The sequence below is a fragment of the Pinus tabuliformis genome, chromosome 8 (genome assembly GCF_031772625.1).
Source record: "Pinus tabuliformis cultivar Carrire ecotype Pingquan chromosome 8, CPIR1, whole genome shotgun sequence".
NCBI classification, from domain to species: domain Eukaryota; kingdom Viridiplantae; phylum Streptophyta; class Pinopsida; order Pinales; family Pinaceae; genus Pinus; species Pinus tabuliformis.
This window is the reverse complement of record NC_142294.1, coordinates 1,854,734,320-1,854,750,698: the sequence shown is the minus strand read 5'-3', so window position 1 is coordinate 1,854,750,698 and position 16,379 is coordinate 1,854,734,320.

Sequence of the window (16,379 nt, the reverse complement as noted above, 5' to 3'; positions counted from 1 at the left end):
CCAATGGACCCTATTGATCCTTCCCCTTCTCTAGGAAAGAGGCCATCATGGCTCAGGGACACCCTCGAAGATGCTGAGGGCCATGCTGCCCCAAGGGGAACATTCCGAGAAAGCAAGAAGCCGTGTAGATACCAAGGGTATCTGGCTGCCATGAGTACTATTATACAATCTGAACCTGGATCTTTTGAGGAAGCCATCAAGCATCAAGTCTGGAAGGATGCTATGAGGCTATTATGAAGAATGATGTCTGGGATGTGGTCCCGAGACCGAAGGACAAATCTGTTGTCACCGCTAAATGGCTCTACAAGATTAAATATGGATCTGATAGGAGTGCTGAAGAGTTTAAGGCAAGATTTGTTGCCCGTGGCTTCTCTCAAAAGGAAGGAATTGACTATGACGATATATTTGCACCTGTGGCTCGATATACCACCATCCGATCCATCATAGCCCTTGCTGCTACGCAAGGATGGAGTCTTCATCAGATGGATGTCAAGACCGCTTTTCTGCATGGTGCAATAAAGGAAGAGGTGTATGTGGAACAACCTCTGGGATTTGAAGTTCAAGATCAAGACACTTATGTCTGCAGGTTGAAGAAAGCCCTCTATGGGTTAAAGCAAGCACCCAGAGCTTGGTATGAGAGGATGGTTAGTTACTTGATGAAGCTGGGCTTCACTCGAAGCAATGCTGATCCAAACCTTTGCTTTAAGGTTGAGGAAGGAAAGCCTCTCATTCTAGTGCTGTATGTGGACGACCTCTTCCTGACAAGTGATGACCCTCTCATTCATCAATGTAAGAGGGAGCTTGCTGCTGAGTTCGAGATGAAAGACCTAGGACTGATGCACTATTTCCTAGGCCTGGAGGTCTGGCAGAGACCTGGAGAGATTCTCCTTTCTCAAGGAAAGTATATTGTGAAGCTTCTGGAAAGATTTGGGATGGTGGACTGTAAGTCCATGTCGACACCAATGGAACTCAACTTTAAGAAGTTGAGTGGCAGCGCTGCAGGGCCTATCTTGGCCAATCCTACTGAGTATCGTCAACTCATAGGAGCTTTGATGTTCTTAGTGAACGCCCGTCCGGACATATGTTTTGCAGTGAATACTTTGAGTCAACAGATGGTTGAGCCTCATCATTTTCACTGGGTTGGTGCCAAGAATCTTTTGAGATATCTTCGGGGCACGATAAACCATGGGCTGAGATACACTGCCAGGAGTGTGATACTCCGGGGATATACTGATGCCGATTGGGCTGGCAGTGTGGTGGATCGTAAGAGCACATCTGGATGCTGTTTCAATCTTGGTTCTGCTTCGATCTCATGGATGAGCAGGAAGCAGAAGTCGGTGGCTTTGAGCACCGCGGAGGCCGAATACATTGCTGCTAGTATGGCCTGTTGTGAAGCAGTTTGGTTGAGGAAGCTCTTTAGTGAGCTGTTCCAACATGTGCTAGATACCACTGTAATACTCTGTGATAATCAGAGTGGGATTTGTATGACTGAGAATCCTGTGTTCCACGACCGATCCAAGCATATTGATATCAGGTACCACTTTATCCGGGATATGGTACAGCAAGGCGCCGTAAGGCTCGATCATATAGGAACTGATGAGCAGGTCGCGGATACTCTCACTAAGCCCCTGGGGAAGGTCAAGTTCCTAACCTTCCGTGAGAGTCTTGGTGTCGTGGAAAGACCCTATGATATGGGTCCTGTTGGACGATGAGCTCTGGGAGCTCTGGGGGGCTTTGGGGATAGCTTCTCGGAGCTATAAGCACTCAAAATGCTTCTGCCCCACCCTTGTGATTATTGAGCTGGTTCGCCACTCATTTAATCTGTGTGTGCCCCGTATGCATCCTACCCATTGAGTTCAGGGCTCATGGGAAGTACCTCTCATTTGGCCAATGAGGTGTGGAAAAGCTAGAGACTATTAGCAAAAGACTGATGGACGCATCAGAGATTGCCGTACTCTCTATCTAGGATGGCATGGTCCAACCACTTGATCCGGGATCAAGATTTGTGAGGTCTGGGACCTCTGGACTGATTATGTCAGTCGGGGAATGATGTCTTTGTGACTGACCCACTTCTGTTCTAAAATAAAGAAGCCAGCAAAGCAAGTTTCGGCGGGATGACTCACGTTGTTAATTGCACTAATAGATGGAGTTCTCCCTAGTTGAGAGGGAGTGTTAAAATTGGACAACTAGGTCCAAACTTCATGTTCTGATGCTCAGATTAAGAGGCTAATATTTTTGTTGGATTCCTCTTTCTGAGAGGTGTAAAATCCATATAAAAATAGTCTTAATCCGATGAGCAGAACTTATATTTTGAATTTATTATTCTTAATAAATTATATGTGCAAGGTCAGCCAGTTTTGTAATGTAGGCTCACATGCCCAACAGATGTGTCACACACCCTCATTGATGGATATATATACAGGAAAAGTTGGAGAGAATTTGCACACAACTCAACTCACATCTTCCTCTCTCATCCTAAAAGTACGAGCTACCAGGAGGGTTGTTGTGACACATGCTGGGCTGGCTGACCAAAGGAGACTTTGCTGGTTGAAGCATCCTGTTGACCGCCGAAACGAACACATTCATTTTTCTTGTTTCTGATTTGTCTTCTGTAAGATCTGCTTATATGTTCTATCTGCATTTTGCTTATCTACTTGTATGATTGCTGTGAGAAAAGTGAAATTGCTCTTAGCATAGAACATCTACAAAACTTTACAATGAACCCATCGAAGAGCATCGAGTTGATCCCTTAATCTAACATTTGATCTTTGCAAGTCTTTGATATAGTTCTGCCAAATTCCTTCCCATTGAGGTTGAATATGGAGATCTTCAACCGATTTCCAACCCTGGTGCCATAGAGATGAAGATTCCTCATCCGCAATCTGATTGAGATATATGATACCTCGGTTGTTGAGGTATTTAGTGATCTCTCTTGGCATAGAAAAACCTTCACTGCATCCCACCCATGGGTCAATGCCTACCTTGATATTTCCACCATTCCCTACGTGCCATCCTAGTCCAGCTTCAATAATTCGAAAAGAGTCCACAATAGCCTTCCATATTGTTGATGCAAATAAATGCTTCTTGTTAATCTTGCACATCCATTCATCTATGGGTTCAGGGTCTATGTATTTCCTTTTTACCACAGTTGTCCAAAGATTTTCCATTGTTAACATGCACCACCCTGATTTTGCTGCCGGAGAAGATGCAAAAATAGGGAGGTCCTTGATACCCCAGCCCCCCCAAGCTTTTGGGAGAGCTATTTTGTCCCATACTACCCATGGAAGGACAACTTCCTCCTTTGATCCAGCCCATAGAAAGTGACCACACAACTTCCTGATCTGAGAGAGTATTCCTTTAGGGACCCAAGTGAGCGCAATCCAATAGATAGGTATGGCAATTAAAATTGATTTGATCAGCACCAGTCTGCCAGCCCTCAAGAGCCACTTGAAACTCCAATGTTTAATACGCTTTTCGATTTTTGTCAACAACCAATTCCAATCATGTTTCCTATAGTTGTCAGGTTTAATATGGAATCCCAAATACTTGAAGTTGTCCATCATAGGCTTTCCTTCAAAAGGGAGAGTCGTCAAAACTCTGTTGATTTCAGCCACCGAGAACCCCACATGAACAATTGAGGATTTTTGCTCATTGATACACATCCCTGTTGCTTTAAGGAAGAGATCAAGGGAAAGTTTCAACTTTTGAATGTTATCAACGAACAGAAGATGGGTAATGAATAGATTGGTAGCCACTTCGATTCCTTTAAGCTCTCCATGACGCTTGGCCACTAAAATCAACTGACTAAGCCCTTCAGCAGCAAGTAAAAACAAAAGCGGGGAGAGAGGGCAGCCCTGTCTGAGCCCTCTCTGGCTGTGAAAAAAGGGGGAGGTTGCTCCATTGATAAGGACAACAAAACTGACATTAGTTATACATCCCATGACCCATCTAATGAAGTCTATTCCGAAGCCTAGATGAGTTAACAAAAGATGAAGGTATAACTAACTTATTTTGTCATAGGCCTTTGAGAGATCAATTTTAACAATAAGCCCCCTTTTTTTGCTCCTTTTGATGTTATGCATGGCCTCCTGAGCAACCCCAATGGCCTTGTGAATATGTTTGCCATCCAGAAACCCAAATTGTTCTCTTGAAATATTCTTTGAGAGAATTGGCTTTAGACGAATAACAATGATCTTTGCTATGATTTTATAGATAATTGTAGAGAGATATGGGTTTGAAATCCTCAGAAGTTTTTTGGGTCATCAATTTTAGGGATAAGAGCTAAGAAGGTTGAATTGAAAGGCTCGCAAACATATCCTTTGATTTTGGATTCCTCCACCACCCTAGTGAGCTTGTCCCCTACAAGCTCAAAGAAATGTTGAAAGAATTCAACCGTCCACCCATCCAGACCTGGACTCTTATCCTTCTGCATTTTTTTAGAACTCCCTCAACTTCTCCTTTTGTGACAGGACTCATGAGCATTTCATTTTCCTCCTCTTCTGCATATCTAGGGAACAACTGGGCCACCTGGATAACTTCAGCAATTGTTGCTTCCTCTGGGGCTTTGAATAGCCCTTTAAAGTGATCTCTCCCCAAGGATGCAATCTCATTGAATGATTTAGCTGTTCTCCCATCTGCTTGATGCATTTCCCAAATGGTGTTAATGTTCTTCCTTCCTTTTGCATAATTCTAAGAAATTTCAAAATTTCGCCCCCAACTGCTAGCCAAATAACTCTACTTTTAAGCCTCCACTTCTCTTCTATGTCGTTCAAGATCTTTCTTTTTGATAGTTCCAGTTGTTTTATTCTTTCCTTTTTCTCATCAGTCTCATAACCATCCCCCTCTGGAATCTCCAAGAAAACCAGACTCCTCTATTTGTTTTAGCTCAGCTTCCTCCCTATCTCTTTTTTCCTTTGCCCAGGAGATTGTTGTCTGCTTCATCCTTTTGAGATTTTCCATAAAGGGCTGAGCTAAAGACTGACCCTGATAAGAGCTCATGGGTCTCTAGGTGGCTTTAACCAATTCATTATAACTTTGATCTTTGAGCCACGTTAGGTTAAATTTAAAAGGGGATCCAGGCTTTCTGCTATTCCCTTTCAATTCAAGAAGTATAGGAAAATGATCAGAATCCCCTCCTGTTCCAACCCATTGTCTGAAGGAGGAAATTTGGTTTACAAGGTCTTGCATCATTAAGAACTGGTCCAATCTTTTGGCCACCCTAGCTTCACCTGATTGCCTATTCCTCCATGTTGCACAAAATTTTATCATATTTACATCAATAAGTTTTCCCAGCATCAATTTGTTCAAGAAGTAATCTGTTAGGGGATCGACTTGGGCTAACGGCCCCCAGGTCTCTGTCATGCCCAAAGAAAAATTGAAGTCCCCTCCCACCACCAGATTGGGAACCTTCATAAATGATTTTGAGAACAAAGTTCGAAACGAAACCCTGTCATGGCACGATCCATAGATGTTGAGGAAGGACAGGTTCATGCATAGTTAAGAAGAGTAAATCGCTCCCCACACCAGCTTTGAGCCCTAGGAGTTAAGGATCTTTATGTTACAATCTTTAAACCCTGGAGCAAGGCCTCTAGATCTACCCTTTGTATCAAAGGACACAAAAGACCATCTTGACAACAATTTACACATAGAGGCCATCACAACTTCTCCATTTCCAAGGGTTTCTTGTAACATAATAACATTAGGACAATACTTTTTGAATAAATCTTTAAGAGCTAGCTTCTTACGGTGCTAGCGAACCCCCTGCAATTAAAGGAGAAGACTAACATTTGGAAATCACCTCAGGGGATTGCACTGCTCTACGCACCCATTTCAGAGAGAGTTACCTCCCATCAACTATGTCCAGCCTAGCTTTCAGATGGCTTTTTGAAAGATTAGACTTCCTTCCTTTGGATTTATAGGGCTGAGAGGGTTCTCGTGAGCACTCCAAACCACCAAAAAGTGTTAAAGGAAGGGCTTGTTTATCCCTAGGTCACAGATTGTAATGGGGGTTTAGAGAGGTAGGGGGAGGGACAGAAGAACAGTCTGGCCCAATTGAGGATGCATTGACAGACTGAGATCTAGGATAGAGGTAATGATGTTGTCTAATACTACAGAAAGATTGTAACTAGGAGAAACAACAGACAATTGAGACCTGGAGGGATCAAGCCTTGGGCTAGCATCTAAACATGAAAGGAGAGAAGCAAATAAAGAGGATAGGGGAGGAAAAAAAGTCCCTGCAGGGTCGAGGAGCAGGGCTGATGACTTCCACTTCATCCTAAGTCTCCAGAGGTTGGCCATGTTCAAGATTTTCTTGTACTCCTCGAGGTAGAGGCTGATCTGCTTCAACCTCCATCGATTTCAGCATTTCTTCCCTCTCTTCCCCATTATCAACTACCTGTGCATGGACTAGCTCTTCTACAACCCCTTGATATTCGTTCTTGGGCTCTCCCCTCTGTCTCCTTCGCCTATGAAAATCGAGAGGATAGTCACACGCTAAATGCCCGTGCTTGTGGCATCGATGGAAATGGAAGGGAAACTCCTCATAATCAATTATCTGCGAATGCGAATACCCTTGAAGTTGAAGATTTATTTTTTCCGCCAAGCCCTCCCTTGGGTCTAGCTTGACCAGAATCTAGGCCATAATTATGCTCTTTGTTTCCAGAAAATACATGTCCGCCTCAAGAAAAGTTCCCAACTCATTACCAATTGCCCTAAAGGCATCCTCTGTCTAAAGCTGCAAAGGAAGGGTCGATAGCCGAACCCCAATCAGAATCTCCTCCAATTTCTCCCTTTGTGAATCAAAGAGGGGAGTCCATTTCTCGAAGGAAATAGGAGATATCCCTAAACACCATTTCCTCTCGAGAACCCACTCTAGAGTCTTCCCTTTGTTGAATCTTACCCTGAACCACCCCCTTGCCAGGGTTATTACCTCAACCTGAATTTCCAAAGCCCCTTTCCAAGCTTTATCAATCCATTCTAGAATGTATTTTGCCGAATAATGCCTTTCTTTGTCTCTCTCGACCAATATTAACTCTGATTCTTCCATAGCTTTATCAAGCTGAACATCGACCCCCAATACTAGATTTGGGAATTCTGCATTTTTTTTATGACTTTTCGCTTTGAACTAGTAGAGTGTCTGTTCCTTTTCTCAACGAGAAATTAAGTTTCCCGCCCTTCCAAAATATGGTCCAGGTCCTCGACAATACTCCCTAACCACTCCTCCGTCGGCACAACCTGAAAGAAAAACTCCACGAATTCTATTAACTGCCCCTTCGCTTTGGCTCCAGAAATCAGGCCCCCCTCCACCACCTCCAACGCCTCAAAACCCAGAAAATCCCCATGCTCGCTACCCTGAAGCTCTTGAATCACAACTTGACAACTATCCTTCACAAGGCTCTTGGGTAGAGTTTGTGTTTCTCCTATCCCCCACGCTAGATTTGCTAGATCTATGCCCTCCCCTATCTGGGCTGATAGAGTTTTAAGGGGTCTAGGGACACAACCTCCCTTTGCCTTGGTGGAGATTTGCAATAAAGGGTTATGTTAACCCTTTGGGTTGCTCCTGTTTTAGGAGAAAAGGATTCCGAAACCAAACAAGACTTTAGGCCACTACTTCTAACAATGTCTTCAAGTCCTCCCGTGGAAATAATAGGTTCAGGAGGGGAAAGAGGTTTTTGACTTGCCCAATTTTCCGCTGACACCCCAATCACCTGATTCACCGAATCCGCAACATTCTTCTGATCGTCCTGCACATTGTTGACTAGAGCCCTAACCCACCTCAAGACTTTCATTCAAACCCTGATACGACCGACATGCCACCTGGAGATCTAGCTGGACATTTTACCTTGTCCAGGTTTTTGTTGAGTAGGCTCTAAAGCCCACACTGATAGAATATTCTTTGGCTTGGGTTCCAGATCTACACAATCCCTCAGACTGACCATGTCTGCTGCCTGGAGGTGAAAGTAAATAGGTAACCATTTCTGCAGTTGTTACCCCTTGGTGAAGGCGCATGTAGCCGGCAAAGAACTAAATGGAAACGAAACCACCACAATTTTCTTTTCCCGCTACTCGATCTAAATGCTAATTCTGTTTTCCTGCTTTCACTTTCTCCCACACACCTCATCCTACTGCCATGTGCGGCCCAGGTGTTGATCGACATAGATCTCCATTTATAAGCTATAAGTGATTAAATAATTTTAATTACAACTTTTCACTAATAAAAAACCTTTTAAAATTTGATCTCCTCTTTTTAGTATATTTTTTTCAAAATATGCTTATACATGAGATTACCAAAAGCTCTTTTTTTCAATATTAAACATTATATATAAACCAAATTATATAGTTTCAAAATTCTGTGAGAATATAATATTTGAAGGCCATGTGCGGCCCAGATGTTGATCCACATAGATCAAGTGATTAAATAATTTTAATTACAACTTTTCACTAATAAAAAACCTTTTAAAATTTGATATCCTCTTTTCAGTGTCTTTTTTTCAAAATATGCTTAAACATAATTTAACCTAAACTCTTTTTTTTAATAATAAACATTATATATAAACCAAAGTAGATGGTTTCAAAACTTATGTGAGAATATAATATTTGAAGGCTTGTATGAGTTTACATGGCAGAAAATTGCTTAGATTAGATATTCTGATGAATTTTTAATATGCTAATATGAAAGTGGTTTAACCATAAGTTTAGGTGGTGAAATCATTGAGACCGTAGTTTAAATCTTATTGAGTATGTGGTTCGCTATGATCTTGGCTCAAAGAGTAGACTGCACTTATTTGAGAGTCTCAGCTCTTAGTAAATCATAAGTTTCTCGTGTATTTGGCTTGCAGGTTGTTGGATATACTCTTGGTGTCCTATATTAGTCTAGGAAGTTACCAATTCTCTATGCCTAAAAAAAATTAAATAAAATTAATATACCATAATAAAAAGGAATAAAATAAAAGAGGTTGCCAAAAGAAATGATACACATGACTTTTCTGCTTGGCAAAATAAGGGATATACTCTTGGTGTCCTATATTAGTCTAGGAAGTTACCAATTCTCTATGCCTAAAAAAAATTAAATAAAATTAATATACCATAATAAAAAGGAATAAAATAAAAGAGGTTGCCAAAAGAAATGATACACATGACTTTTCTGCTTGGCAAAATAAGGGAATTAGAAATTAGTTAAGATTTACATTTGTTATGATTGAAATAATTGATTACTTAGGCCTCAAGTCATAATGGAGTCACTAGTAACTTGCAAACTTGAGGTTTTGGATTTCTACTTGGTAAAATTAAATTTGGAATGTCCACATTTACAATATCTATACACTGATAAACTCAATCGTCTTTTGATAATATAATGAGCACATTCTTAAGCTCACCAATAGCTTGGACAAGAGATCTGTCCAGCTAAATAATTTGTGCATCGGTTTTGTTCCATTTAGCATTTATTTTCTTTGCAACAGATAATGGCATTACATTTACAAATGCACCAAAGTCTACTAAACAATTATGGACATTATAATTTAAAATTTCACATGTTAATAAAATCGGAGGGGAAAGAGTGTTAGGTTCTAACGTTAAAAGATTCACTACAAATTCAAGGTGACCAGAAGAGTTACCTGACACCTTTTGAGAAGAAGAAGCTTCACCATCTATCGAAGGTTATGAAAAAGTTTGGAGGTTAAGTTCACATTGGCATAATTTTGTTTAATAAGGTTTAAAGCCACTATAATAAATACTTAATGAGTTTATTATGTGACACGTGAGAATTAAATTTAGAGGAGGAAGATAATTATCATTCCTTCTAACTATCCAAAATAAACCTAATTAACACAAACATATACATATATAAAAGCTTTCTCAATATATTTATATATAGTATTGTTTTACTTTATCATATATAGATGTTAAAAAATTAATCAAACAAATAGTAAGATTACATGTATTACTGTATCAAATAAAATAAAATAAAATCGTCCAAATCAAAATTTCGATATCTTGATGATAAACTGATACGTGAGTATGAGCTCTAATGAAACAATTTGTTTTGGATTTTGCTATATTTTGTAATCAAAATATTAAAAAGTTGTCATCTTAAATTATATTTAATTTTATTTAAATTTTATAAAATTTTGTTTTATATAATTATAATAATAAAGTTTTTTTTTTTTTAAGGTAAACTTGACTTAGTGGAAAAGTCGAAGTTAGTAGCTCTACAATGGTGGTTTCAAGCACGTGGTTTTGGTGACTCATGGTACTAGAGCCCATGGATTACATGTGATAGAGTTTTTAAAAGGTTTAGAGATTCTCTATTACAATGTGCCTCAATTGAATTGAGAGTTCGTTTGACCAAGCCAGGATGTCGGATGGTTTCGCTGTTTTTAAATCAAGGCATGACTGTGTTTAAGTCATATGATAATAATAGATCTATTAGCTAGTGTTTTTGGTTTTCCTTTTTCTAGGTTAAAATCTTTATGTTTTCTTCCCAACGGGGGTGCGAACTCCGAGATGGTTGAAAGTTGTGCCAGGCTTCATTCAAGGATAAACAAGCAAGTGGGAGGACAACTGGGGTTATGGCAGTACCCAAGACAGTTTGTCGTGCGAGAAAAAGTGTCGACGAAGTAAGGCATTCAAACCAACGCAGATAGTTTAGGCATTATATATGTCACAATATGGGTGTCCTTATGATGATGTTATGTTTTGGATGTGGAGAAGTCGAGCATTGCAGTGTGCCCAAAGGCTCGTTGTTTGTAAGCTATGGAAGGTTGAATTGGGAGACCGGGTGTAACCCTGCTAGCAATTGGAGAAGACGCCTACAAAAACTTGCTAGCGGCATATCCACTCCTTTTCCCCCTCGACAATCTCTCTGACATCCGCCAGAGTCTCAAGGTAAACCAATATACATATGGTGTCAGGTTTGGTCTGGAAGTTTATTCCGGCTATTGCATGTCGATCATTTTGTTCCCTCTGGTGTGTTAATTAGTGGTGTTAGAAGATGTAGAGAACCAACAAGCTGGTTGCGTCAAAGTAGAGGATGGTGCCATTATTGTGAGCTTGGCTCCTCACCCTTATTCTTGTTTCTACTCTGCTATTCTGTTATTGTGATTGTCGACAATGCATAGTGATTTTGTGTGGTAGGTTTCAATGACTCCTACTAGAGCGGTTTAGTTTTTGTGTGCGTAAGTCAGAATTTTAGTGGTTCAGTACTGGTTGGTGGAGGTATGCAACAACAGACTACAATTTTCTTACCTTTTGTCGGGCTCTTTTTAGTGGGTTGAGAACCATGTGGGTGTACGGGACAGACCATGCTAGGGTGGGCAGAGTCATAGTTTTCTTTCCCTCATCGCTGATGTGGTGTTGACAGGGAGGTGGCCCACTTCAGTAGGCGGCAACATAATTGATCAGGATTGGGTAGTGAAGTGGGATTCAGAGTGTTTTGTGACCTCTGGTGGTTATTCCTAGACTTTCTTCTTCAAGGCCCTTAGACAAAGCTCTCGTTTGACCCTCGATGACGACATTAAGGCCCTTGAGGCGACCCCTAGAGGGCGTCGTCAGGGTAAGGCATCTCAAGATGTAGGCTTAGTAAGGACTGGGAAAGTGTGTGCTCCAGACACTCGCAAAGATCATCGGTCGTCACAATGAAGAGTGGTAATCCCCCTTGTGCCGCTCCAGCTCATTTGCGATAGTCTATTAAAGCTCAACTTAAGACCTTCGAGAAAAATCATCGCGAGGAATATGAGGCCCTGATGGCGGTTTTGACCTAGATTCAATACTTTCAGTGTCACCTGTGGGAACATGTTGTGGTGGTGTGGCATGGGCATACTCACAACTTAAACAAACTGGAACAGTTGGAAGCTTGGTTGGTCCACCTGGAACAACATATGGGCTTCTCATTCCGCCTTCCCCCCACTAGGGATTGGACCAAACAACCCTTCTTCCATTACTTCTGATGATTGATCATGTCCTTTATTGTTTTGTTGGTTTTTTGGCGTACCTTGCCTTCAAGGCTGTGGTCGGTTAGGTTGGATATTTTGTGGAATGTATGTCTTCGTCGATTATCTCAGGTCAACAAACCTTGTAGGGGTGAGACTAGTAGAATTATCTATGAAATATATATAAATATCAATATTTGTAGTTAACAGAAAGCTCTAATTCACAAAAAAATATATCTTTGTTTTGAGTGTTATCATTGCCATAATTATTTTCTCTTGCATTATTATTTTATTTGCTAATAACTAGTATCAAAGTGAGGATAGATTGTGACAAAGTGCAATATTCGTTAGTGAAGAACCCAACATATTATTCTATAACAAACCATATTGATGTTCAATATCACTTTGTGAGAGATATGGTTGAAAAAACCAAGGTGTTGTTGGTGAAGGTGGACACTTTCGAGAATGTTGTAGATTCATTAACAAAATCTGTGAGCACTGAGAAATTTTGTTAGTGTAGATAAATAATCTATATTTCTCTGGATTGTTGAGCCGTTTTTTACATCCGTTTTTGGTGGTTTTTAGCACATGGTGGTTTAGCCCATGGTTGTGTAGTTTTGTTTAAGGACCTACGGTTGTTTTCTCTCTCTCTCTCTCTCTCTCTCTCTCTCTATATATATATATATATATATATATATATATATATTGTAAATAACTAGTATCAGAGCCAAGGAATCATGGCCTAAAGAATGAGGTAATGGTTGCAAATATTGACACATTATATGTTGAGGTTAAAACTGACATAGAGAACTCTGATTGGCATTTGACCATCATGTGTGGAGATTGTGTTAGAGGAAATAGAGGTCTAGTAGAGTGAGATGGAGTTACATAAGCAATATCTAGTGAGTAGAGCACTTAGTGTGGGCAGGTCTGTGGACTTGAGAGAATGACAACATAAGTGTTGAACAACAATAACAAAAGAAAAATACTTTGGAGATGAAATTTGTAAGTTACATGTATATGGGCATATGACTATAAGACCTAGTTAGGCATGCATAACCCTATTAGTAAATCCTTGAAGTAGACCTAGGTGATAGGGGAGGAGAGCATGTGGATTTCCATAGTCAAGTTTAAAGGGGGAGGGGGGGCGTAGGGAATGTTAGGGTAAACTTGACCCAATGAAAGATTCAAAGATTTTAGTTCCATAATGGTGGATTTAAGCACAGGGTTTTAGTGGCTTGTGGTATTAGAGCCCATGGGTTACATGTGAAGAATCCTTTAAAAGGCTTGGAGATTCTTTATTGTAATGTGTCTGAGTTGAGCGAAGGGCTCAATTTGTAGGGCCAAGATGTTGTAGCTCTGATACCACTTGTTATAGCTCCGATACCACTTGTTGTATATCTAACCCAGAAATACTATAGATCTGATATGAAAATGTAAGACAATGCAATTATACCCAGAAACAATAAGATAGACATAGATAGAAATGATTCACTTTATTAATATCAAACCCTTAAGGTAGGGCAACACCATACATTCACTCCTTAAGGAAGGAGAACACTCCACAAGCCATATGCTTGTTCATACAATAATCCTTCACTATATTCCCTGACTTGGAGTCTCTAGCCTCTATATAGGCCTCATACATACAATACCATGGGTCATTACCATGGTTCCCTCATACCATCAACTAATACCATGGGCCCATTACATTATTTTTAACTACTTGTGGTCCCTTACATGATATGGGTTAACCACCTTATTTATTACTATGGCCCATCCCATTATTACATTATTACCTTGGGTACCTCCCTTGGTACCCCATATTATCCCTCCTAGGTATATAACATTCCACCCCCCTAAGCATGTTTCGTCCCCGAAACATGGGAAGAACACAAATAATAAGATCTACTCAAAAGAGTAGTCCACTGGTACCATGAACGTGCATCTAGCCATCCGAGAGAAAGGTGAACCCTCGATCTCGCTGGTGCCTCGCTCGCTTGAGATGGAAGTTGACCGTGGCAGCTCTTCTGTGTGTAGTATGTGGATCGTCGCTCCTCGCTATCCGTCATACGGGGGTTGTTGTCCTTGTGGCTAATTGGTTGCCATCTTGTTGGTTGTTGTCTTGCGGGGTGATGTGGGTGATGATATGTTGAAGTTTTATTTAATTCACCCTGCTGTGGTGCCCGTTGTGGTGTCTTCTTTTCCAATATGACTTCAACCACTGAACCCTCATCAGATGTGTCAGCACCTGTTACCTTTTTGGCTTCAGCCTCTGTTTGTGTTTGATTGTCGACCATCAACTCCTCATCATCTGATATGTCATTCCCTGGAACATCTTCTGCTTCAGCCTCCTTGGACTCTACCTGTTTATTAATGGAAATATCCTGTAATGTAATTTTCTTCTTTTTATACCAGAGCTTCAGGAATTTCTTCTGTACATTAAAATTGATAGTACCCACTGATTCCATCCAAGGGTATCCCAAAACAACATCCATGTTATCCATATCTGAAGCATAAAAATCACCATGAAACACATACTTATCCATAGAAAGCTTCAAATCCTTATAAATTTGAACATCTTCATCATCAACCTGTGTATTTTCAATTTGTTTTGCTGGAACTTGCAATTTTTTTGCCAAGTTGGCATTTATGAGATTTTTCTTGCAACTCGGATTTATAGACACAATGATTTTCCCCTTCTGAATCAATTCATGAACCTGCAATACAGAGATACCAGTAAAAAATAACCCTTTTGGTTCCTTGGTTTTCTTCTTTCCTGTAAAAATAAAATCTTTGCTAGGTTGTGTGTCTGTCTGTGTGAGCTTATCCACAAGATTAGATTTACGGTCAAAGCACTCTATAAGAGCTTTTTTGAAGGCATCCCAAGTCAAAAAACCTTCCATTGGAACGCTGATGCTCTTGCCACCATTGTCGTCTTTCATTGTCCAAGTACATGCTTCCCACCATAAGCTGAGTCTCATTATCATAGACGTGATCCAAATATTTCTCCATTTGTGCTAGCCATCTAGCTGGATGAGAGCCATCAAATTTATACAAGTCCCTCAATTTCTGATCTAGGGCCGCCATCACAAAAATTTGGCGAAAATTTGAAATGGTCACAATTTCGTCAATATTGCTCAGAATCCCTATTATAACCTGTTTTTAGAAATGGAACAATCATTTTACATCTTCCCATGTGATAGAAATCTTGATCCAGACACTTGGAATTTCAGACCTGTGCTGCAACTCTCCCGTCGTCACCAAAATTTCTGCAAAAAAGAGCTAATTTTAAATCAGCGATATCTCCCTCATTCTGACTCCGATTCGACTGATTTTTTTTTTATGATTTGAGTATTTTTTCACAAAGAATATAGATCTACAATTAGATTTTGCAGATATTGTACCAGGATTTCCAGATCTGCGCCGCAAACTCGCTGCCCTGAAAAATTGTCTGCAACCCCACTGATTTTTAGATCAGCGATATCTCCTTCATCCGGACTCCGATTCAACTAATTTTTTTTTTTAAGTCGGCTATTTTTTCACAAAGAATACAGATATGCAATTAGATTTTGCAGATTTTTCACCAAAACATACAGATCTGATCTGCAAACTCGCCGCCCCCGAAATCCTGCAAAAAATTAAAAAAAAATTCTCCACTTTTGTGCCCAAAAAAGTGCTCTGATACCACTTGTTATAGCTCTAACCCAGAAATATATGATAATGGAAATAAACCCATAAATAATAACATAAAATTAGATAGAAATGATTCACTTTATTAATATCAAACCCTTAAGGTAGGGCAACACCATACATTCACTCCTTAAGGAAGGAGAACACTCCACAAGCCATATGCTTGTTCATACAATAATCTTTCACTATATTCCCTGACTTGGAGTCTCTAGCCTCTATATAGGCCTCATACATACAATACCATGGGTCATTACCATGGTTCCCTCATACCATCAACTAATACCATGGGCCCATTACATTATTATTAACTACTTGTGGTCCCTTACATGATATGGGTTAACCACCTTATTTATTACTATGGCCCATCCCATTATTACATCATTACCTTGGGTACCTCCCTTGGTACCCCATATTATCCCCCCTAGGTACATATAACACAAGATGTTGGTCGACTTAACTGCTTTTATGTCATGGCATGATTGTGTTTAATCCATATGATAATAATACAAATCTTAGTTGGTTTTTCTCAGTTTGGGTTTTCTAAGTTAAAATATTACTATTTTATGTGTCATCATTGCTATAATTATTTTCTCTCGCATTATTCTTTTATTTGCTAACAGTTGGTATCAGAGTAAGGAAGGATTGTGATAGCCAAAATGCAATATTCCTAGTGAAGAACCCAACATATCATTCTAAGACAAAGCATATTGGTGTTCAATATCACTTTATGAGAGATATGGTTGAAGAAAATATGTTGCT